The following is a 27,140-nucleotide window of genomic DNA, read 5'->3' on the forward strand; positions in this document are numbered from 1 at the left end:
AACAGCACAGATGCACATACTGTATGTACAGTGTAGATACGGACATAAACCTTATTTATGTACAGTATATATAGAATACACATACTGTATAAAATTAGCTCAGATCGTATCTCATAGTTATTGCCTTTAGATTCAACAACAAATCAAACCAAATGAATATGTACAGTACAATTAATTGCGTTTTCCCCTGGCTGCGTAGGCACTGACAAAAAGGGGGCACTGCGTCTTTAAAAACCTGAAGAAAACCACACAGTCCATTCTGCCAAAATTGCAGGATGATAAGGACTAGGTACCTGTTTTACTTTTGGAGAGCCTTTACCAGTTAAGATAGTACTTGGCTGCCGAGGGCTACCCCTGCACGCTCATTGCTGGAGACTGAATCCGAGTCACATGACAGTGCCCGAGGCAGAGATTGAGAGAAAAGCGCTTCATTTCAGCTTCCACCGCCATACTGTGTTTTATACCAAATCTCAATTTTTATTGCAACATTTTACTCCCGCTCGGTGAGTACAGTTTTCAATGGCAGTTTTACAAACATTTTTGTCCTTTTTTGTTTTTATTTTTCCTCTTTCGCTGGTGTTGACAAATAAGAATTTATGGTTTTTAGCGGTTTTTTTTCAGGCTCCAAGTTTTTAGCATGCAGTGATTCTGAACTGGGGGTGCACAGAATAGACCTGTGTGACTCAGTAGCGACAGTCACTGGAAAACAAATACTTGCAGACCTGTAAAATATGCAACTGGTTTTTATAAAAGCGGGTAGCAGTTTTATATATTTTTAACGCATGTCTACTTGTGGTTTTTAAACATTTTTCTTTTTCATTTTCTCTCGTTCTGACTTTTGCTGTAGCTATGCTTTGCTTTGTATTTTGCAGTGTTGTTTCAGAGTTTTGTGATTTTGTGAGCTCAGTGCATGCCACTGAGTACGCATCTAATTTTATTTTACTCCTGTTTTTCTATGAGGAAATAATTTTTAAAAACCAGGTGATATTTTAACCTGAAACTTTTCTTGCAGCTTAATGATCACAGGTTGTTTTTTTTTTGTTTTGTTTTTTGAATTTCTAATACTTTTGCATATTTGATTAACAAAATATTTTTGAGATTATTATTTTTGAATTAGTTGTAACAAACAGAGGATGTGCAATGTTTCTTGGGAAAAAATAAAGTGCGTTTTTGGTTTCCTTGTCAACGAAGATGAAATGAACATCCGAGTGCCTTTCGCAGGTATTTTCATAAGGACATGTACATTTGAATTCTAATACCTGCTGTGACTTTGCAATAAAAGAGAAAAATACTAAATTATATATCTCTGCCTGCGTTATTTCATAAAAAATTGATTGACTATATTTAGAACAGACCTCTGTACTGTATCGCACAGTATTGTATTCTTTAACAAAACAAAGGCTTGAACAATGTTTTATTTTCATTATGTGTATGCTTTTGTAAATAACAGTTCTCCTAAACGTAGAGTCTGTGTTTTTGGTTTTTGTAATTTAAATGCTTTGAGTGTGTCTCGGGACAGGTGACGAGTGAACTTCATAAGTGTGCCGATTTAATTTTCGTATTTAGGCTTTGTCGCGGTAGACGAACAAGTTTCAGGCGTGCGTACAGTACGTTATATCCACTTTGTCATTACCAGATTCGTATTGTCGACGATTAACTCAGCGTCACTGCAGTCTTACTATGTATATAATTGTATTTCCGTTGTTTTTTTTTAAGCATCATTTTCATTGTCGAAGTTACAATACCAGGCTTTACACACAGACGTATTGTACAGTATGCTGTGTAGAGTACAGTATTTGCCGTTTCTCAAATATCCCGTTTTCTAGTGTTTAAAGAACGAAGCATTGCTCCTTGCTGTGAAAGATAAACGTGCACATCCTCTGTACTTCAGCCCCACTCTGGTGCGGTGTGATTGCAGAACCTTATCAGGGAATAAAAGAATCAAGAATGTCTTGGAAGAGTTTGAACACAGCAAGCTGGTCAGCGCATTGGTCTCGATACTACGGAATGCAATAGCGCTTGTCCTAGGTGTTATGAATGCAGTGGAGAAATTCTAAGGTATTGCTGTTTTCCATAGATTAGAAAATAGATGGTACAGTATACCTGCATACGTAATTTCCATTTTATTTTAAATATTGTGGAAGCAAAATACATGTACTCGCCGATGCACTTCTCAGGTGATAACTACAGTATGCTCCAGAGCCCTTTTTCATAGTATATACTGTATTTTTAATTGCAGATGCAACGCATAATAACACACATCGACTGCAGATGTTTGAAAATAAGGTTTGAAAATCAGGACACGAAGGAACATACATTAATAACAGTGCCCCCTTAATCATTCTCCTGCATTTTTAGAATACCTAAATAAAAACGTTAAATATTGTACTTAGGTTTCCAGTTTGTATTTCAAATTCTCTTTATTTACCTATTGGAAGAGTTACAAGTTGTGTGACAAGAGTATGTAGCCATTTCATATTCTGTAATGATTTAGGTTAGTTTATTGGTTATTTTGGCTGGTGACCCTGCATCTGAGTGCGAGACCAGAAAACCATTTCCACACACTGTATTACATAAAGAAGGGGGATGATGAGACACTGATTGGATTACCTTTCTTGGTCTTTTCTCAAGTCAAAAGAACGAGGGACAGTGTGTCTTTCTGTTAACATTAAGGGTGTGATCAAGTCTTGCCATGATCAAGTTCTTTAAAGTTGTATTTGTGAATTTACCCAATAATATTTAAAAAAGTATGTACAGTATCTGAAGTCTAAGATGCATTGAATGTAGTGGATAGGATTAATTTGTCCCAAATCCAAGATATTGAATAATAGATAACTGTTGGGCATGTAAATGACTGTTGAATTCACATTTAGTTTATTTCTAAATAATTAACATTGTTTAGTTTTGGTCTCATTTTTTAATCTAGGTTACAAGCTGCATTGTGTGACTTGTGTTGTTGTCCTTTTAGTGAATTCCTTTAGACAAGAAAGTAGTTGCTTTCTTAAGTTATTGGTAAGAATACAGTTTTTATATTATGAGACACGAGGGTTGCGGCTTTAATAGTGATAGAAGAAAATATGAAACAGAAAGGGAAGATGTTGCTGTGTTTTTATGAGGACTTTGAAAACATTATATCTTTCTCATCATGTTATGATATTAGCACCTGTTTCAGTGATTGGGGAGTGTCAAAAACATTACTGTTGCCTGTAATTACGTAGGTGCTGAGAGTGTCAGTTTTAAAGCATTGATGCGTTGTCCAGGGTGACATGGCCGTTAGCATTGTTGTCTCACAGCTCTTTGGCTGTGGATTTCGTTGCAGACTGTGGTACCTTCTGTGTGGAGTATGCACGTTCTCCCCATTGCCACATGGGGATTGTCCAGCAGCTCTGCTTTCCTGCCATAGTTCAAAGACATGCTGTCTAGGTGTGAATGCATGTGTATTCTCTGAAGGTCTGGTATCCCTTCCAGGGTGTATCCTACTTGTGCCCATGTGGGGTAAACCATCTGATCAACCCTGTACTGAACTTAGTGGTTATTGAAAATGAATGATTAGATGGATGTCTTGTCTTCTTGTCCCTGAGTATATAGATGTATCTAAATGATGATGTCATTAAATGTTCCACCAACAAAACATTAATTATTAAAGAAGCATTTAAAAAAAATGACTGATAATGGTATAGATACAGTATGTGTTAATGTAATTATTTAGGTTATTTTGAAAGGGTATAACTCTTTTTTTATTTGCTCCATTCCTGAGGGCCCATGATGTAATTGATTTATTATTGTTAAGAGCAGTGAATGAGACCTTTACGTTTGTTGTATTGATGTGTTTAATGAATGTTGTGGCATAAATTAATAAGTAGGATGAAAACAGAAATGTATGGTAGTGCAGCATTAATTTAATGTGTGATTATTGGGATTGAGCTGTCTAGTTGCAATACAGTTTCATAATGCTCACAAGGTTGATTTAGCATATCAGTAAAAAGGTAAATGATCTTACACATAATAACTGTATTGAAGGCTTAAAATTTAAACCTTATTACATTAGGAAAGTCATTTCATTGCCAAATTTGACATGCTATATTTTTTTAAGCATCAGTACATTAGTACATTACAGGTATGTAGTATTTATATTTCTGATCACTTTTTAGTAGTTTTTATTTGCATAATAAAATAAGAACAAATCAGTATAATAAAACAACACATACTGTAGCTCCACTAAGTTTTACTACATTGATTGTAGCCAGTAAGCAAAACAAATATATCTAGTTTTTGGTTCACAATATAATCATAATAAAAATACTATTATTACAGTTATTTTTTTCTATATACAGTAAATAAATGTTCTTACATATTTGACTTGCTCTTTTGCACAATCGTCTTTTTAAAAAGTTCGTAATTAAAGGATATTTTTTCATTATTCCTCAAGTAACTTTATATTTTACTGTCCATTTCAAAATAATTCATACTGTATATTGCTGTCAACACAAGGTACAGTAGGAACCTGGCTTCCTGATTTGTAATAAAATCTGTTATTGTTGTCTCCCTGTTGCATACTTGCATAATGTCAGTGTTATGATCAGCAGGACTGTAGACATTGTCATACACCAGACTGTGTGACCTACATTTAGAGCTGAATACAGGAAGATCAGCTTATGTGCCAGACTCAGAAGACAGATAAGGCCTTGCTTTCATGATGCCAAACAGTACATGAAATCACAGTGCCCAACACCAGTATTAAGAATCATATATTTCACCCTTATCACTTCTTTTAGGTACTGCATGTTTTTTCTAACAAATGTGGAGTTCAAACACAGGATATTATGAGCACAAGATTAGTAGAGCAATTTCATATCAGGATGGATCTGAGACCAAAACAATGCCATTTCTTCTATGTGTAGCCACTTGAGACTGTACTGAAGGCACAGTTTAAGGCACCTAAATTCTCTCAGAAATGTACATGAGGTAGAACCATTTCGGTTAAAGAAATCTTGTGTCCGAGGTTTTCAGGAAAAAAAATCTTCAAATTTAATAATGGTTTTATATTTTATGAAAAAAGTTGTGTGACAAAGGTGCCCTGAAGACTACCCTTCCTTTTATTATTATCATAACCTTTAGAAATTATCAGGAGATAAGCCAATTTAATATTAGTAGATATATTTTTTTAATTTTCTTACTACGTTACTTACAATTGTAATGTAGAAGTACCCTAACAATGCAATGTTGTGGAAAGTGGTATGGAAATTTGAGAATTGGTCTTCCTGATTAAATATACTGTAATTGTCTTCATATTATTAAAGAGCTGGAACAGTTATATTTTATCCTTTTAATCTGAGGTCATTACCTCGCTAAGTAAAAATATATTTTTCATACTGTATTCATCTGTATTTTCATGCTGTGTTTTCATACTAGCACCTATATTAATCATTACTGAATTAGAAGGTATTATTTTGTACCTTGAAATCTGATTAGTCATGGAAGTAATTATTGCTATTCACATGCACATTTTGTGCTATTTCTTGAATTCTGTTTCACTTTAATAGTCTGCGTTAAGCTGGTTGTTAAGGAAATGCCTTTGCTTTTATAATCCTATTTTGTTTCAGGAGAAATGAGAACTTTTACCAATACGTGCACATCCACTTCATGCAATCAGAGATGCCTCGGTTATCACTAAACACCTCTCTGTGTCTCATTTTTTTCCAAAATCTAAAATGGCCCAAACTGGCTAATTGGACCACTGTATAATACAATATTAATGTTCTCAGAGTGCCCTTAAATTAAGTAGGAGGGTGGTGAGTTCAGACAAGAAGGTAGTTTTTGAAACCATATTCCCCGGAATGTGGCGATGATGACGATGCCTGTGGCCCAGGGATTTGCTGAGAAAAGGAAAGAAAAGACAGATCACGCCTGATTCTATGGAGGAGCAGAACTTGCCACTCAGTTTAGAGTGTGAAGAATAGGAAAAAAATATATTTTTCCCAAAATAAACTGTAGAAAGGGAGAAGAGACAAATATCCCCAGAGTTACAGAATAGGAGGGGAGGACAAACGAAAATTAGCTGCTCTGTCGTGTGAATGTTAGAGGGGCAGTTCCCTCAAGGCTGAGAGACAAAATACTGTGGATGCTTTTTTGTGATGTCAGTGAACAGCTTGGGAAGTTCCAGAGAAACAGTAGCCAACCCCAAAAAGTGCTGAAAAGGCCAGACAAGTGTGGACTTGTGCTGCGCTTAATTGAGGCTCTGCCAGCTTTCCAGTCAACAACCTCAACTTCCTGTTTTTAATTGTTATTCAGCCAGTTGGTCGGGTGACTGGGGACGGAAGATCATTCCCCGTTGACTTCTGGGGAATGCGGTTTCAGACAAGTATCACCACATCACTTTGAACATACCACATACAGTATACGTTCAATACAAGTCAACCAATACTAGTGTGCCTACCCTCTGTTTTAACATTGTTATATAGGTTTTATCTATTATTTTGAACGAGTAGATCTTTTCTTGTCATTCTGTGCCCCCGTAAGTACCTAAAAGATTTGGAAATATGTGTTGCATTACTGTTAATGGTTTGCAGGGTATTTCTTTGACAAATAATTGCTTTCTTAGATAAAAGCACGTATTCCTTTAATAGACCTTTAATTTTTTATTTAGTAAAAATAGTAGAGATCAAACTTTGCATTTGAGGATTCTTATGATCAATTATTGGGATTTTTAATGGAGAAGCAGTAAAACTATTTCCTGCTTTCCTATCTTTCTAATTGTGTTTTTGTGAAAGGGAACATCATCTAATATTTGCCAATCTCAGGCAATTCACTCATCCCTTTTCCAGATGAAACATTTACCTTTGGCTTGGAGTATTCACTTTTAATAAGCACTGAGTACTTATGGTTCCCTTGCTGAGCTGTTAATTTGATAAATACAGGATCTATAGTTTAGTAATGCTAATCTGGGCAATTAAACCTACATTCAGAGACCAGGGGGTGAAAGTCTTTTAAGTGACAATTATATTAAAGCTTTTGAATTATAATACAGCACTTAAACAAAGCAGTTTAACGACAGTGTAGCTTAACTTCATGCAGTTTGCCCTTGAAATGGATTGTTTCTCATAACAAAAGCTCAAGTTTGTGATAGAGCAGAACAAGAGCTTCCTTTATTTTGCTAAAACTATTTGGAGCCTATTGATTTTTGTTTATCTAGAAATATTTCAAAATGTAATGTATTGTCCCTTATACAGTAAATACATTGGGTCAGTTATTTTAATCAGATTGTGGTGGGTCTAAGGAGGTTGTGTTGAGTAACACCCATACTATAAACATACAGTATAATTTAAATTGGTAGATGACTAACTAAATTACCTTACCTACTGTAGTTGCACATGGTACTGCAGCTATTACATTTTCTACAGTACCAGTGCTTGTTAAAAATATTTGCATTTTAAATAATTGTGCGACATAATTCATCAAACTCTCCTTGTGAAATGTGCAATTTGCATTTTTAGTAATTTCAACTAAATAAAGTAAAATCATTTTAGTACCCAGCTTGCAAAATTGAACAGCAAATTCAGCGAGTTGAATATGCAGTACATAAATAGGTAACAAAAAGATATTAGTTTCTCCTTATACCAAATGTTACCTAGTACACATTGTGTTTTGGAGATAGCAAGGGCATTTATATTTACTACTATTAAAATTTGGAACATTTGTACTTATATTCTTAATTGGAGACAGTTAATAATTTAAAATAATTGAAATTCTGATTTCTCTGTGATTATGTTAACATTTAGATATTCTGTTTAGCTTTTTGTATTTAGTTGACTTTCTAAGTATTCTTAAGTCGCAACCATCTAAATGTACAGTAGTCTGTAGCTGGGAAGAGCATTTGTGTGTGTACTGGAGCAAGTACAAAGTGCTGTGAATGTGGACTAAATTTGAGAAAGTGTCCTGACAAAGACAAGAACACGAGAAAGCTTACAAACGATAGGAGGCCATTTCACCCACCAGGTCCATGGAGTAGTTGGTAGTTACTGTTGGGAACTGTTGGGCTGTTACTTACCAGTGATCTCATCCAGTTCATTGGCTTCAACAACATGGCTGGGTAACTGGCACCCATAATCCTTTGGGTAAAGAGCTGTTCCTGGTTATAAGAAGGTGGTGGGAGTATAGCAAATATTGACAAACAGATGTAGGAATACTGTATCCACAAAATGTGAACAACTTTTTTTCATAAATATTCTTCCATAGACAACTATTCGCTATTTATCTATTTATTAGCTCTTCCATTTTCATCTAAAAGCACAAAATATTTGTTATAAGTCTATTTCCACTCCTTCTTTATTTAAGTGGATTTTGAAAAGTAAAAAAAAAAATGAATGAGAGTTAATGTGAAGAGAAAGATGGGTGTGTTGCTACAGTACATTTTTCATAGCTAACACAAGACATCACTCACTGCGTATTCCACCAGAGGAAATACTTCCTACCTGCCAGACTTGAAACAGCCCATTACTATGGACCCTCTGATACGCAGACAAAGAAGCAAAGAGTTTGAATTTCTCTGATGTGTGTTACACTTCAAAGCCAACTTAAAAGTAAGAATGGCAAAATTGCACACTTATGGTCTACTCAATTTGAGAATGGCAAATTAAGCATTTCACATAATCTCGCTTTTTACTCTTAAACCCATTTAGGAGATTATGTTTAAATGAGTACAAAGAAAGGGAAATTAGATTCAGGGACATTCTTAACCACTGTCATTTTTCAAACCTCATTTACTTTTGCTTTTGTCATTTAGTGATGATGGGTGTCATTTTTCACATTATTTTTTCTTTTTCATTTTTGTGCCATGAATAAAAAAAATCAATATGGAGTATCCTGAAAAACATTGTGATATAAAATACTAAAGCGTCGTATAACCCCTCACCCACTTTGGCCAAATGGGGTAGAAGCCATCATTGCTATATTAACACTATTTACAGATGAGTGGTTAAAATTAAATGGACACTCTGATAAATTTCCTGAATTACAGTAATGAAAGATGAATATGTAATGCAAGGAACTGATATGTTTTGCTTTAGATTTTTCTCATATAATGGACTGTTGATATGTATTTGCCTGACAAAGCGTGCTGCATGCAGGGTTTATGGTTATTTATGGTTTCTGTGTTAGATTTTCATAATGGAACCTTTTCTGGTATCAGTCCTGTACTGTATGGATATTGTGTCAGGTGTTTTTTTTTTATTTCTGAGGAAATACGACGCTGCTGCAGAAAGCAGAGTGGGCAGTGCCACTGGGAATAAATCCAGAAGGGGGAGGATGAAGCTGACAGAAAAAATAAATAAAAATGTAAAGCTTGTTTTGCAATTACAGGGACAGATTTACTGCGTGTTGTGGAAATTTTCTCTGTGTAATCAGGTGTCTTGGGTCCTTCTCACAGTGTACTTCCCCCTTCCCCCACTGTCACCACTGAGTTTGGTTGAGAGACTGATACGTCTTACTGTAACAAGGTCCTCAGCAAAAGAAAACTTTTTATTCATTAAACCTTTATGATCGACCCGAGTCACAAGATATGCCTTTTTTAGCTGAACCACAAGTTGCCACTTGACCATGTCCTCAGATACAGTACATACAGTATGTTACATATGTTTTTTTTCTAAAACATACATGCAGTAGAAAAGAGTCTGCGTTTCTGTGACAGATCTGTCTGTCATGTGTTAGAACTAACATTTCGTTCTTGGTAATCGATGGTAATTAACTGACCAGTGGAAACTTGTTCATGCCCATCCATTTGAAGACAAGTGGTTGCTTATTCCTTGGTCCTTATGAACACCCTGTCCCTCGGTGGCCTCTAGCTATGGCTCCCTGTCATACTCTTTGAAGCTGGCCTTTCCCTGTCCTTACTTGAGCCTGTCTGCCACACATCCTCCTGTCCATCATCCTAGAGGGGGGGCATACAGGCCAGTGTGAGCCAATGCTTTTTAGCAAGAGCATTTCTGTTATCTTACGTGCACCAACTCTGTGAAATAGAACAGAATCACCATCTGACTAAAAAACATTTTTTTATAACTGTTTTATTTTCTTTTTCCATTGCCTTGGCTTGAGCAGCAGTCCTCCTGTTTGAAAAACGGGAGGACTGCATTGTCTCCTGCATCTGTCCAAGAGCTTCTGTCTGCCTTGTTGTGAATGCTGTGTCTCTGAGCATCAAGGTCTTGCACAATCACCAGCACCCGCTCCCCTATAAATGTCTGTTAGAAAGCCTGGCTATAAAGGGTCTAAATTACAAGTAGAAACTATAATAAGTAAATGCATTTGAAACTGAGAACAGGATGCACAGAGGGAACCTCAGCAATGTTATAAAAGAGAGGAGCCCATTTGTCTGATCTAGCTTGTGTAGAACACGTTACCCAGCCATGCTGTTAAAGCTGATACCCTGGATAATTTAATGTTTTTTTCACTGGTTAAGAAAGGTATAGATAGACAAATCCTTCCTATGTTCTAAATGTTACTGGGGTTTTTAAAACACTTTAAACCTTAGGTTTCTACAGCTCATTCATTTAATTCATTAATATGTTAAGTTTACAAGAGCAATAAAAATGTTCAATTTTTAGGTCTGCAATGATAAGTCCAAGTGTAGCTCACCTTTTTTATTTTTTTGTTGTGATAATTTGGATATTTAACTTGTGCAAAGATGAATTTATGTTCTTTTATGCAGAACATGCATCATAAATGTCTCACTTGTATTGCTTCCAGTGTAGCTGTGCCCACACACTACTTGCCTTTGACTTTCATAGCAGACCCCTGATGAGCAAACCTTTTGATAACAAATGTTAATTAGCATAATACATTTACCATGTCATGTCTGTTCAATAAAATGTTAATGCTATTGCTATAAAAAGATTTTAATTTCCTGATAATAGCTGTGTTTTTTGCAGTTATGAGTAATATGTTTCTTTTGATTCACAGGATATACAGTACGTACAGTAATTGCTTGATTAAGCTATTCAAGATCTTGAAAGGTATTGACTGAGGTAACTCTAGGGACATCATGATCAGCAACAACACAAGTGTTATAGGACACAAGTGGCTATTAAGTTTAGGTTCATTTACTGTAAGACCACATGAATAATATGGGCCCAATAGCTTCCTCTTGTTTGTAAGTTTTCTTATGTTCTTACTGTATGTCTCAGGCACAAAAAACTAATTGCTGAAGATAATAGTCAAAGGACCAACAATTAGTGGCCTAATTGGTTTAATTAATTAGTTCACGGACACATCAAAGGAAATAATGTACTGTACTCAGTAGTGCATGTAAAAAATTAAGAACAACTAAGATTAGTACATTAGCTGCAAGGGTATGCCAAATATGATGCTAAAAATGCTAAAAGAGAGGTAGAAAACAATATCCTTGTCTGGGCTAAAAGTAATAGAGTACAAAATGATAATGAACATACTGTAGGGCAAGAGCATGAATACTCAGTATTGAGTACTCTCAATATGACAGAGACCAAAGTGCTATAGGGATCAGGAGTGCTTAAATCAAATCATCTTTCCTTGCTGTTTTCCTTGCAATTGTTCTTAAGGAAATGGGTTATGTTATTTTCAAAGCATCAACTAGGATCTTTCAACAGTCACTTAAATTTATAGACGTACCCGTTGATTGGAGAATTCCAATGTAATAGCACTACACAAGAAGGGGGCAAATCAAACCTAAATGACTATAGACCTTTACATTTGACCTCTGTTACTGGTAAAATTGTATAACTAAAATTGTGAGTTAAATTAGTAGATTATACAGTGCCTTCAAAAGCATTCAGATCCTTCATATGGTGTCCCATTTTATAAAATTGTAAAATAAGGCTTCCATGTCTCAAACTGAAGACTTTTAAGGGTAAGGTAAGTTACAGTAAATGTCAGCTAAAACTAAAGAGAAAACTGAAATATGTTGATTTTAGAAGTATTTAGACCTGTGAACTCCATATTTGGTGGTCACACCTTTGGCAGCAGTTGCAGCAGAGAGTTTTGTGTAAGGCTTTAACTAATTTTTCACACAGTCTTGATAGAATTTTTGCACATTTGTCTTGGCCAATTTGCTCAAGCTCTCTCAAGTTGCTTGGGGATTGCTTATGGGCAGCAGTTTTCAAGTCTTTTCACAAATTCTCAGTAGGATTCAAGTTAGGACTTTGACTGGGCCACTGATGGACTTTCACTTATTTATTCTGAAGCCCCTTCACTGTACCTTTGGCTTTGTACTTTGGATCATTGACTGGGTTATTGATATAGATATATCATAGATATTTCACCTGTCTCAGCCCCTGAATGTTATAACTTAAACTTATAACTTGCTCATGGTGGCATTCCTAACCAGTTTCCTCCTTGTCCAACTACCCATTTTTGAGAGAAACCATGATCCAGGCAGAGTCTGGATGTCTCCCACTTCTTAATGATGGACTTCACCATTTCCAAAGAGATGTTAAGGGTCTTTGTAATATTGTATATTCTTTGAAGAGCAAATGTTAAAATCTGGTGTTGGGCAGCTTTACAGTATATACCAGGTAAAAGTACTCAAAAATACAATTAGAAAAGTAAGATTTATAGGTATTTATGAGTGCTTCTTACACAGATACAGCTAAAAATAACATGAAAGTGAATCATGTATTTAGCATAGCATTTAACAGATATGTTTTTTGATTTTGTTTATTAAGTTTTATGTTTAATCAGAAAGTATTTTCACTCTCATCTCTAATTTTAAGGCATAGGGATGACATTTTTGTTTCCGCCTGTCAAAAGTTCTGAATGAGATGAAGTAAGGCTCACAAGTTTATCCTCTGTTAGTGCCTCTCTCTTCATACTTTTAGTGAGGTCAAACAGGTTTGAGCTGGATCTTTGTGATGAGAATAGATATAATGTGTTTTGGCTTCACGCCGATGCAAGCATTAAGACAATCCAATTCTGTAGAAATTGTTGAGTGCAAACCTATTTTATATTGTTATTTCATTATTCATTGAGGTACAGTAATGTATTTCAGATCAGAACTTCCGTGATTCAAAAAGCGGATAACACTCAAGGGTCTAGGGACACAGAGAATGCCCATTATATTCTGAAATTCATTCCTTTCTCCAAACCATGCTTTTATGTTTAAATGAAATGTAGAAATAATTCATTTACAGCATATAAGTAACTACAAATGATACCAATAAATACGTTTTGGAAGTGGGCAGCATGCATATGAGCAGCATGATGACACAGTATTAGCATTGCTGCCTTCCAGCGCTGCAATCTTGGGTTCATTTCCTGGGGCGCTATCAGCATGGAGTTTGTATGTTTTCCCTGTGTTTGAGTGAGCCTCCTACTCCCCCAAAATATACTGGTAGGCTTCTTGGAAGATCGATCCTGGTGTGAGAATGTGCATGTTTGTGCCTGTGTTTGTCTGCCCTGTGGTGGTTTGGTGTCCCATCCAGAGTGTATCCTACTGTACCTTGCGCCTGTTGCTTGATGGGATGATCCAGCACCCCTGCAATCCTGTATTGGATAAAGTGGTTAGAAAATGGCTGGATGGAAATACTAATTATTTTTTTCTCACTCAATTTGGAATCACCAGTTGTTTCAAAATTCAGCTGACACCTCTAACTGTCAGACCCGTTCATTGCTTACTTGCCTTACATCAGAGGTAGTGGTGCTTTTCTCACTGATGGCACTGCAAGCATGCAGACACCTACAAGGTCCCAAGAGATATACGTCTTCCAAAAACTGAGAGAATCCTGACTGAAAGATTGGAAAACCATCCAACTCTAGCACAGCTAATCAGACTGCGCTCTGGTGGCTGGGGAATCCCTATTACACATGTCTAATGACATAACACAGCCTTGAACTGGTAACCTCTGAACCATAAGTCTGAGCAAGGACTCTTACCAGCAGAGCTACCCAGTAGTGCCCTAAATGTGCTGCTGTGAGGTTCTTCCAGCCACCCGTCATCCGATAGCCAGTCATTCCAATATCTGCTGTTTGTTGATAATAAAATACCTGAAAATAAGTTAATATTGAATTAATATAATTAAGGTAGTTAATATAATTCTGAAAAGCAAAATGTTGTGCTTCTAGGGAAAAGGTAATATTGTAATTGATCTAATCAGGCAAAGGTTTATTGATGATATATTTTACTCAAGCAAGATGATCAGCAGAAAATGTGCAAGTGGTAGCTCTGCAGATAAGATGGTATTACAGTAGGCATTATGGAGTCTCCAGGTTTCCTTTAGGAAAAGATGAAGGAAAAAACAAAACGATGTTTAAATTTAGGCCATGGTTCTGGTGAACTCATAGCTTACGCCTGCATGCTTCAATGGAACATTTCATTCCATTGAGTCCCAGTGTTGGTCTGAAGCTTTTAAGATCCTCTCATACTCTTTTCTTCTTGCAACAGGAAAGAAGCACAAATTGGTTCTGTCTTGGTCATTCACTTAAGGAATAAGAACTTAAGACAGAATTCAAATGATAGAAGGCCATTTGGCCCATTGTTCTTCCTTAGTAGCTGTGGTAACTAAAATTCCATCTGTCATTTGGGCCTCATCCTCCTGGCTGGACAGCCTATTCCAGATATCCACAACTCCTGTTCTCTGTCCTAAGTAAAATATATTTTTATATATAAACATTTGCTTGTCTTTGTTTTGTGTTTTAAGTAGTCACCTGGATTAACCTTATCTGTACCCATTAAGATCTAATAAGTGTGGATCAAATGCCCTTTCAGTTCTCTAGTCTGTGTCTGTGTCTGAGATTGGATGTTCGTACCTGTTACTGTGCCTATAACTCTTTCTAATGCATTAATATGTTTTTAGTGGGAGGGTGACCAAAACAAAATGCAGTATTCTAAGTGAGGTACCACATTGTTTCCCCACATTGTTTGAAGAAGAAATAGAAGAATATACAATACATTGAAACCCAGTGTGAAGCTTCCTACAGCTCTGAAACGCCTATGCAGAATATACAGTGTATATTTCTGCTACCTTTGTGGATCACTTTGCCCTTATAATAATAAATGCTAAGTTTAAATTGCCTTGTGTATGCCCAGTTCTTGACTTCAGCCAAGTCTTTTTGTAATTCCCTTGCCACTATTTCTGTTTTCCACTATTTCTGTTTGTTTTTGCATAACCTTTAAATTTAACTAGTTAACAAACTAAATCAGAATTGAAATATTTTAAAGAGACAAGAAAGTGTGTGAATGCCCAATATAATAGGGAATGGGAATAACAAATTCTTACCATGTGACCCAGGGTTTACATTTACCAATTCAATGATTTTTGAGATGTAAAAATAAGAATCTGTGAATGTGAAGTACTAAGTGAACCCAAGGAGCTATCTTCATTCTCTGTGGTATCTTAGCTTTATCTTTTTAAATTAGAGGAAGGGTGTTCAGGTGGATGCTTGTGTTTATGGTGTTGGCCCATTGAGGGGAGATGGGAAGCTAATGCAGCCAATACATTTATATAAAGTGCATTATCCAAGGTTAAAATTATTGTTCCCACATGCTAATTTACAGAGGTATTGCATTAGAAGGTCTGTTTTGTAAGATTTTCCCAAGAAAACGCTTTTTAATAGTAGTAAAAATGGACAAAGGTAAACTGGAGAACCAGCTATAGTATAATGCCTTTAAGGAGCAGCAGCTGAAGCAAATTAAAATAAAGAGTGCTTCAGTGCTGGATCTAGGGTATAAGGTTGATGCACAGTGTAGTGTGTGATTATCGAGGATGCTTTCTGTGACTTTCCTGTTGCCCTTGATGTCAGTCTCAGCTGATGTCAGCTTTCCAAATTCTAAGTAAAACAGCTGTGCATTTTACATGCATCTGAGATATAAATTAAATGGTTTTCCTCAACATTTCTTTTAGTCTGCAACACATCTATTTTAATGTTTTATTTTCTGTTACAGGAATTTTTTTAAATAATTGTAATGCTCTCCTACATCTACAGTAGCAGTTCTCTCTGAATTGCATCTCTGTGATGCAAATTCGGAAAACAAAGGTAGTGGAAAATAGCAGGTTGCTAAAGGCAGCTGATTGAATTGTGACACAATGTTTCAGCTGTGGAGCCTTCTTCACACCTGTAGAAGGCTCCACAGCTGAAATGTGGTGTCTCTTTTCTTTTCAGCCTGGAATAAACCTTTTCCTGTTCCTTTGCATCCTATGCTGCTGATGCATCTACCTGCTTGTATTGCATTGTCTTATTCATGTACTGTATATTTTTTCAGGTTAGTATTTTGAGCTGTTTTCTCATAGAAAAATCTTAATCAGAGTGTATGCAAATATTTGAAGACACCTCTATGAAAATGCATGTTTATGAGGCTCATAAGATGTGTATGCTGTATGTGATTTATTGTTTAATAGAAGTATGACACTCAGAAAGCAATGCTGTGAAAAATGATTCGATCAACAGAACAAGTTATGTGTTTGTTGTTTTCTCCTTAATCTTCAGAACATTGATTTATTCATTCTTACTTCCCTCACAAGTGAAGAGGAGAAGTAATTTATTAAATATCCCCCTGATCTGTTGTGCAGTGTGACTGCCGCTGTTATAGCCTCTGTGCATCACTTATATGGGGGCTGCACTTCAGTGGTGGATGAATTGGGTCCCATTAGTAAGGCGTTTTAGGTTCAGGCGATGGTATGTAAGTGCAAACCTTGATAATTTATTTACACATTGTGTTTCAAGCAGAAGATAAAAATCATGGGTTCAGGATTAAAGGGCATTCTGTCCCCAATCTGTGCTGCCAATTACTTTAACTTGAACCTCATTTGAAGTAATTAAAACGTAATGAAGATTTATTAAGGAGATTATTATTAATTGAAATCCCTAAAATGTGATACTTAAAATATAGTTTTTCACCATCTCAAGTGCTTAGTGGTAGACAAACACACAGTACAAAAATATATGTAATTTTGTGTGAAAGTGAATGTGAAAATAAAATAATTGTATTATACTGTATACTGTATAGTGTCTTTCATTACAAGATATCTCATAGTGCTTTAGAGTGAAAGCTACAAATCAACAGTCCATAGGTAGGAAAAACATGGGGAAACAAAATTGTTTCTGCATTATGATTTAAGGAAAATATTTACATATATTTGTATGTGTTTATAAAATACTTAAAAATACAGAAATCGGGAGGCTCATGCAGTCTTAGGTAGAGCATTTCACAATTCAGCAGCATTTCTATTTAAAGCCCTATCACTCACTGTATGTCATCTTGTCACTGGAATACACAGCAAGGCAGGATTTAAAGAGTGGAACTGTTGCGATGCAGCTTAATAGCTCAGCTTTTAAAATCTTTGAAGTAGGAAGGAGCCTGATTGTTTAGTGATTGATGAGCTTTATTTCCTGTTGAAGTGCTAATACTTTCAGTTTGGAATGGAAGAGTATCATAAGGGATAAAGGGAAATCAAATGTACACAACACATTGGCAATTTATTGAATCTGAAAAATGTTTTTAAAATGCTAAGCTCTTGCGAAAACACTATATCATCTCACATGTTCCACTTAGGCAATAACTTTGAATGTCTATTTAAGATGGAGGTACGTAGTAAAATTCTGAATTTCAGCTCCAAGCTGGGAATGGACAACACTTTTCCAGGGATGTCATCTCAAAAGAATTAAAATAATGTATAAAGTTAAAATGCAGTTTAATGACAGTATCAATCTACAGATTCTTTTTAAAATGTCTTTATGATTAAGCAATAGTGTGTGTTCTAAAAAATTAATTAACTCACATCTCTAGAGATAAACAGTTGATTAATCCATTCTTCTTTTTATTAAAATTGCATTTGAAGGTATTTGGAGTTGTGTTTAGCTTTATAAATATTACAATTTATTTTGGAAAGTAATCTGTTCAGCATGCTCTTCATTCAATTGTGAGACGACTTCTATGATTCCTTTCCTTTCGAATTAATATTGGCCACTTAATTTAAAATTTCTTTGTAATTAAAAAACACATTTAATGAAAAGTAAAAATACTGTAGTCTCTTTGCATTGTCACATCGTTAATAATGATTTTACAGATTCAGAGCTATACTTTGGAAAATAATTATTGTTCTCAGTGCATGAAGTATTTAAAAGTGTACACTGTGGTATTGAATTCTGTATGAAAAATGAATGACTTCTGCACTGATTCATTGGGTAACTGATCTGTAACTTTTGCAAGTTACTTTAAAACTGCCTAATGAAGTGAAAAACAAAGCATTGAAAGCACATCCCTTTATCAGTCACACATGTAAACACTAGCTTTGCAAACCAGATCTTCCAAAAAATAATTCTGACAAGGTGGTTGACACCTTGATCATTTCAGCTATATACTGTAGCATACATGTATTTACTCTCATTTCACAAAATACCAGTGGTTGAAGAAGATTGAGTTATATCATTTTACAGTATTCCCTAATAGTAAATGTGAATCGCAATGCAGGTTTACAGATGAATAGTTACAATTTAATGAACTTCAATGAAATCTTCATAATATAATACATAATAATAATTTCAGCTAAAGTTAATGTGCAAGTCAGAGATAAGCAAGCCTGCATTCAATCACACAAGACTACAGTACATTTAATTGTAGTCATTTTAATAGTAGTAAAAATAATAATAATGACTTTATTTCAACAATGAGATAAACATTGTTTCCATAAAACAGTATTGAACTGGCCCTTGTAATGAGAATATCTTTAAACTATACTGAATCTTACACATTTGAATATTGTTGAGGCTTTCTAGCAATAGAATAAACACATAGAGAATATGACATTAGACTGGAGAATGTCATTGCAATTTGTGCTGAATAATCTATATGGAATATGTTTCTTTGAAATGAATGTTTTTCTATTTTAACAGCCATGGTTTAAAAGTGATTTAGAGTGTCATTAATTACTGTCTGCTGCATACAGGAAGCAGTGAACTGTATATTTTCATGCTGAATCAAAATATATTGAATTAGTCCGTGACAGGGTGACAGGTTTAATTTAGATATAAAAAACAGATACAGATTCAGAAAATGGAGCTCTATTTTCTGAATCTGTATCTGTTTTTTTTTTTTGGTTTATACCAATAGCAATAAAACAAGATATTAACGTCATGATTAAAATAAACTCAGAACTGTCGGTGGTATTAATAAAATATTACTATCAAGCAGTGCAAAATATAGATACAAATATGTATGTTCAATTGTCAAATTAATCTGAATATTTTATTTTTATTTGTCAAATACAGTATACTGGAATATTCAGCAGTAAAAATGCAGTAAAAATAGAATGTGGACAACATTAAAAATACTACAGCATGGAACTAAGAAAGAAATATAGAATATCTTAAAATGTATTACAATTCCCAAAAGCAAAAAATAATCTAATGATATTTTGCTAAGGAGGTACGTATACCATTAAATCCATGGATTGTTAGCAGATACCGTACATATACTATTGGTATTTTCTTGGACAACGTTAGCAGCATATCAATGTCTATTTTTGTTCATTCCATTCCTGATCATCTTCCACATATACAGTATTATAGTGCAGTCTCTTTTTGTCTCTTTGATATAGATATTATTCTATCTAAAGAGAGAAATGATAACATCATGTGATGTACAGTGCATTCCTGTGGTGTGCAATGGCAGTCAAGTATTTGGTAGTTTGCCCAACACAAATGTCTTGTAACATGGAAAATTTATAAATAAGTTTAGCTCTGAGAATGGCATCTAGATGAAGGAAGTATGCAGGAATGATGCTAGTTAACATACAGTATGGATATCTGGATACTTTTCACGGCTTTTGGTTTTATTTGGTATTTTTGTAGAAAACCTTTTGCCATTTTCCCCTAGTTTGTGAATTTACTTTTTTGTTTCCTGGTTTGTTAAGCTTTGTTGCTGGTTTGGTATTTGTGAAGCTCTGTGTGGTTATTTGAAGCCCTTTCAGGCCTGAACCACTGATACGTGTACTGTAATTGTTGCCTTTTTCCACAAATATCTGTCAGTTGGTTGGTTTTTGGGATCATAGTTTTTGAGAACCACCATCCTGGCCAGCGTTACCCACGCAAGGGGACGTTGTGTGATAGATGTATATACAGTACTTTGACTCACAGAGTGTCTAAAACGTTTTAATTCCTTTGAAAAAGTTTGTCTTATTTTTAAAATCTAAGATGTTAAGTAACACCAAAGGAATTTGTCTGAAAGTTACAACTGGAAGAGATAAATGAGGCATACTTACTCCCTTATGAAAACTCAACACACTATTAGGTTCTTCAACAGGTCAACTTTTCAACCTTAGAATATATCGGAACAGCTGTAGGCAACATAAAAGTAATTCTGTAAGAACAATCTAAGAGAAATAATCAACTTGTGGATGAGACTTAACAATAAAACTAGATATTTTTAAAACATTCTGATGATAAGAGAAATCAAGATTTTAAATGCAGTGTTAGGAAAAACGTTTATCTGGTAACATACAACTTATGGAGATTTTATGTTCATTGAAGAAAAGAAAAGAATGGATATTGGGGTTATCGTGATACCCGTGAGCTGGCTTTCTTATTCAAGGATTTCACATAATGTATATTTATAGAAACACATATTGGTTTTCTGTCTTTCGGATGAGACGTTAAACAGAGGTCCTGACTCTCAGTGGTCATTAAAGGTCCCCGGACATTTCTCGATAATAGGGAGTTATCCCGGTGTCTGGGCCAAATTTCCCGCTCGGCCTTTATTGTGGCCCCCAAATTGTCCCCATTTATGATTGGCCTGCACTGGCCCTACGATGGACTCACGCCCTGTGCAAGGGGTACCCTGCCTTGCGCTTGTTGCTTGCTGGGTAGGCTCCGGCTTCCCGCGGCATCGTATGGTATAAAGCAGTTTGGCAAATGACATGACATGACATATCGGTTTTATCATACAGTATGTCTGAGCAGTACTTTTCGTATGTACTGTACATATTTCTTTACATAATTTGGGAGTTGGTATGTATGTATGAATATGATGGCTCTAATAAATATCTGTTTAAGAAGCTACCTCTTTTAGAGATTAATAAGTGTAGTGAATGTAACTAATAACTTTATATGACTAGTGTTACATCAGTCCCAAACAGAACTCCTCCCTGATGACTTCAGTTTTCCAAGTTAGAAAAAGGCCTGTTTACACGAGCTTCTTGACTGTTAAAGGCTCTGTTTATTGATCCCATAATTAAGTTCCCAAGATAGCTAATCCTGTTGAGATGAAGCCATTAAGCAACCTTTTGTTAAAAGCAAGGCACACTACATTTCACAGTTCAAATCAGTTTACTTCTTGGCTCTTCATTAGATAAATGCTGTGTAGCACTAGTTATATAAATTAGTTGTTAAAATATTTGCAGGACATTAGGGGTGAGTGAAATTAAACATTGCTTACTACTGATCCAAACACTACTTTGCTGAACTAGACAATAGCTGTAATCTATGCACTTTAATATACAAGGAAACATTTTTAATACATCTAATAAAATCAGTTTTATCATATACTTGCCAAATTATATGCTTAGGGCTTCTGACAGTTATTTGCATTGTAAACATCTCTCAGAGAAGGAAGCAACATCTTTTCTAATACAGCTTGCCAGATATACAATAATAGCTCATACTGTATATCTGCTTTTGAGTATATGAGCTATTAGTATTTTCTACGTAAACCCACATTATTATCCATGAATTTTTTAACAAGGCTGCATTGTTTTGCAGCATTGACAAAGGAATGGGATTTTAATCATGAAAATGGATGTTGTTTTTTTCTGTATAGTCTGTTAAATTATTTTTTTACATGATTCAACAGCTGCTGCTACAGATGGGACAGACAATAGCAGCTCTTTCACTAATAACACTATCTATTTCTACATAAACAGGCAAACAAATGCCATTAGGTTGGCTAACCATGTGAAGATCAAAAAATCTTTCTAAATGAAGTACAAAACGGTAGGAGACAAGCACATTAGAAATTAGACAATTTTCTCTTAAAATTACTAAGCACTTGACACTGCTAAGGTGTATTGATCTGATTATTGTTGCTAAATAAAACCTGTAACTTGTCTAAAGACTTCAGTGTTGATTCCGATGATAGGTTGTGTATCTACATTTTGTTTATTTATTTCATATGGCAAAATTCTGTATTTTAGATTTATTCATAGTTTTACCAACCAAATAGGAATTCATAATTGTAGGATTATTCAGCAGAGATACTGCAGCCCTCCAGGTCAGTGCAAGCATTTGACCTTATATTTGTTCTTTATTTGATTATTAAGTAAATAAAGAAGTATTGAAAAGCTCAAAAAATGATCTCAAAACAAACTTAAAAAAATGATTTACATGACATACACAGTATAGTTATAAGCCTTCTATGAAAGTACTGAATTTAAGCAGACCTTAGAAAAATTAATGTACTGTAAATTAATACTACTTTGGTATGCTTGTGAAATTGTATTGTTTTTTATAAAACATTATATATATATAGTTCTGTGTAATTACATATTCATTTCATTTTTAGAATATTCTGGTTTGTGTTTCAGTGTGAGGGATAAAGATAATGCAACATGATTGGTGTAACTAATTTTACTATTTTAAAAACTAATTTTTAAATGTTTCAAGTAATTTTTATCAAGTCCCAAGTCAAGTCTGAAATCTTGAATTTGCTCAAGTTAAAAAAAATAGATTCCCGTCTGACTTATGATCAAGATGTAAATCGCAAATCATACTTAATGATTGAATATAATTTGTCATGTGTTGTCCCTGATTTTGTCTAAGACTTGTTTTGTCATCCCTCTATGGCTGTTATAACATTAAAAGAAGAACAGACCTCAATTTGACCTGTTTGGACCTGTTGGACACTGTTTACATCTGCCGAATTAGAGGTTATGTCCCTTAAAATGACAAAGGGTTTCAGATTAGTTAAGAAAGACCTATCGAAAGCGTTCTGAAAATCTAAATGCATCATACCAGTCTAAATATAATATTTAATGTCAGAATGGAACTGAGGAAATGAAACTTATAAATACATAAGAAATGTTCCTATAATTTATTGGTAACACTTTGTAGTTGCAAATGGTATTTGTATATTTCTAAATTGAATATTTATATGATATTGAGAGAACGGCATAAATATAATACTCTAATAACCAATCTCATCAGTAGATAAAACAAGACTGTTATCCTTACCATGGCATTAATATTGTACAGTAGGAATAAATGGAACATCTGTTACTAATTCCGTAGATGCTTTTTGTAGAGACTCTGATACCACTAACATTTATACACTCTTTCCTTTTCGTCATTGAGTTTGTTTTGATGCATGCTTTGTGTTGCCATTCCATTGTAAACTTCATTGTTGACATTGAGCTTCGTGACAAAAGGCTAAAACGTCCTGGTGAATTTGTACTCTCAGTTTCAGTCAGGGAATATATTACAAACCAGCCCCAGAGATGAACAGATCCACTTCTGTTTTTCTCAGAAAGAGTGACATAATCTTCACCATTCTGTGAAAAATTATACTCTTTGTGAGATCATACACTCAATTTGTGTTTCATCCCCACAAAACATGTGGTCTTATTTCAATTAAGAGTCAGTTAGTTGTTGATGGATAAATATGAAGAACTCTGCGATAGATTCTATGAAGTCAACTTCGAGTGGTGATGTCATTTTTTTAATCCAAATTTGGCACTTCAGTATGAGATATTGGAACTCCCAAACCATTTTCTGACTTTACATTTGGGTAAAACTTTCCCAACATCCTTTTTCTGATGGGATAGAGATTGTTGTATTAGCCTCGTTCATCTTGATGATGAACACCACTGTCGAAACAGGGAAATCTTATGGATTTTTTTAGAGCTGTCACATGAGTTGATGAGGTCAATAATCTTTTACTTAGATCTTTGGACAATTCTCTGACTTCCCATGATGATGTGGTATTGATTGTTTTGCTTCTGTGTTCAACCTTCTTTAATACCCAGTGGTGATCAAGGTGACTTTGAAAAGTTTGTATGAACTATTTGAAGGTTTATGAAACTACCAGATGACTAAAATCTATTGAAGGATTGGATTTACAGCATTTGTAGCATGGTACAAAAAATATAATTGTGTATTCAGAAATGTAATTCATTTTCAGCATCTTGATAACACTATTAAACACTATTCATACATTATTTTATACATTCATATTTAATGTTTAATGTGCCTACTCATATCATTGACCTTTAATTAATGAGATGCCCTAAAGTTCATGGGAGATGCATATTATAACTGTTGTTCTACTTGGGTGAGACTAGGCATTCAGTATTACCAAAATATGACATAATATCTACATCCATGAAATAAAAGTTTAATGGGTGAAAGAAAAGGTAGATGATAGATTTTGTAGGAAGTAATAACCTTTTAATTTATCTATGACACCTGGATTAGTTATTCCTAGGTCTTTAATATCAACAGGAAGAGATTGTGTGTAGTTTTAGTGAAAACTATGATATCCATTTAATAACCATCATTTATTCAAAGTATTATTCCGTAATTTCAGGACCTTCTACCAGCCCACCTCTTCCATGATGTTCTAATACCTCCTCCCCCCTCAAAGCCTCTCTTCTGTCGGGCTACTTTCCCTATCGCTTTAAACTAGTCTGCATCACCTCTTAAAAAAATCGACTCTCAGTCCCCCTTTTCTTCATCCTATCTCTTCTCTCCTGGCTGACCTCCACTCCATTTCTGCCACTTGTGTGGTCTTTTCTCTCATGACATGCTGTTACTCTGCTCCTTCCATTAGCTGCTGAACATCCTTTTCAAAACGCTCAGTCTTGCCTATTGCTGCTTTAACCATTCTGACTCAGATGGACCCATCTTCAGGACCTCTCTCAACCCCCAAATCTTCATTTCCCTGCTTCTGTCAGTCTGTCAGTTCCTCCTCTCTTTTGCCGCACCTTCTGAGCCCATTCATTCTTGTCCCTGGTTCTGCAGTGGTGGCATGAATTACCCGTTTAAATGAGAACAGCTCAGTCCCTGACCAGCGTTTAAGATCTTCTCAAAACTCTTCCGTTTAGACAGCATCTGTCATCTTTCTTACACTACAGTAAACATTAACCTCCAATTGATACTGCACTCTGCTCAATAGCATATCTTCTTATAATGATTCTTATCTACACATTGATGAACACTCGATGGATTGTTTCCACTCTCTGCACTCTTACAGGAATTGCACTTCTAACGTGAATCCCCATTTTAATTTTTCTTTTCATTTGTACGTTTACTTCTTTCCCCTTTTCAACAAAATTATTTCTTTTTTATATAAATGAATATATAATATAGATATTATATATTATGTATTATTATGTTTTTTGTTAGTCATACTGTACTTAAGAAAGAAGTAACACTTAAAAATTATGTTTTCCAATACAGCTTTCTGCTATTTTAATTAAGGTAAACATTAGTAAATTGTAAGGCACAATACTACCACCCATCTCAAAATATAGCTTCCTTTATCAAAGATAACAGCAGACAATGAGACAGACCCTTTTGCTAAACCTTGTAGGTTATTGAGATGCTGTGATTTTACGTCTCTTATAATGCAGTATTTCGGGTATGTATTTGTTTACCAGTTGTAGCACAAAACAGTTACTGAAGCTGTAGTGTGTACAGTGTGTGCCTATCAGTTGGAAGTTACAGTAACAATTTGGGGTGACTTTGTTGTGTGTAGTTCACAGTTAAATGGTTTGCCAGTCAGCTGCTGTATATTTATTTTATTTGAAATGAATCCCTGAATTACTTGAAGAGACAAGGTGAATAATATGAAGCTGCCGTTATGGTCCCTGTAACATAATTGGATGCTTTATCTGCTCTGCTATTCTTTCCTCAATTTTATAACTTTTCACAGCACTGAACAAAGACTCAGTGTGACAGCTTTAGCAGTTAGAAAATTAAGTGGGATAGGCTCATGTCTTAGGCATATACAATGAATTCTAAAAAAGTGGCAATTTTAAGTATTCTTGCTGTCATCCTCAATGCACTGCATTGCTTTCTCCAGCAGTACTAATGAGTTCTGAATTGCACTTTATCAGTAATGCCTGTTTCGTGTTCACTACTGCTGAAATGCTGAGGTATCTACAGTGTATGTCACTTTTACTGTTTTGTTGTCTCTATAACCCTAAAATCCAGATTCTCCCTGAAGCCCTTATTGGTTAATATCAGGAATATTACACCTTTATCTACATTTGTGACAGTTTAGGCCTACTGTAGGTGTGGCCCCCCTTTGCTTTTTGGAAGTGCAAGGAAATGTTAAAGGTATAAGTTACAAAGCAGGATTACAGTACTTGTTGAATAAGTACTTCAGTGTTATTGTCTGTGGGTTTAATGTAATTTAGTACCTTAAATGTAAGAAATCTTAAACCTATAGAAAAATATTAACAAAATTAGTTCATTTGGCAATAGTAGTGAAGATCTCATCACCCAATGTACACTATTGCTCTGTTCATTGGTCTTCATCACGTGCAGGACTTTTTAAATTACACTGTGGTTAGTCCTTTATTACTATTAAACATGTGTATAAAATATTTTTGCATAGTTTTTCTTTTTGACTAATCACTAGAAACCAAAAAATGTAAAGCAGTGCTTTCATCTAGTGGTGCTCAAAGAGCCTCAAAATCTGCAACATATTCACAAAAGTTATTATTAGCCCTAGATGCCAACATCATCCCAGCTTATTCTTCTGTTTAACAGGGCATCCACAAACCAATGTCCAATTCTTAGCAAAAAATCCATTATTACATGGGCATGAGGGTACAGTATGTGCTGGCCTGCTGCAGTGATTTCACATCAGGATGAGCAGGCAATAAGGGCAGCAACTGAGGTCCCAGGACTTGATCAATGTAGCAATATGTTGTCAGTCTGTCGCATGGCCTTACATTGATAAAGTACTAGTTCTAATAGCACTACAAATTCTGCAGAAGTGTTCTACAAATCATTGGTGACACTCACCATCACACTTGGACTTCCCTATCGATTGGCCTGTTGTTCACAGCAATTATTGTATAGCTCTGCACAACACACACTGACATACATCAGGATGGTCTACACAAAACTTTCATTCATTGCTGAAAAGGACTTGGCATCACTGCAAGCGAGTCCACATAAACAGG

General features: G+C 35.1%; 1 protein-coding gene across 3 annotated transcripts in view; it reads left to right on the forward strand.

Moving 5' to 3' along the window:
* Positions 1-265: 265 nt before the first annotated feature.
* The window catches only part of ralylb (RALY RNA binding protein like b), a 157,850-nt gene continuing 130,975 nt past the window's right edge, over positions 266-27,140 (forward strand). Inside the window, exon 1 of one of the 3 annotated variants that reach the window (XM_088643955.1) lies at positions 266-503. The gene's annotated coding sequence lies outside the window, so the exon portion shown is untranslated. The remainder of the gene's footprint in view (positions 504-27,140) is intronic. The other 2 variants (XM_088643953.1, XM_088643954.1) reach the window with 2 other exon arrangements.

Source organism: Lepisosteus platostomus, chromosome 8 (assembly GCF_059453375.1).
Source record: "Lepisosteus platostomus isolate fLepPlt1 chromosome 8, fLepPlt1.hap1, whole genome shotgun sequence".
NCBI lineage: Eukaryota > Metazoa > Chordata > Actinopteri > Semionotiformes > Lepisosteidae > Lepisosteus > Lepisosteus platostomus.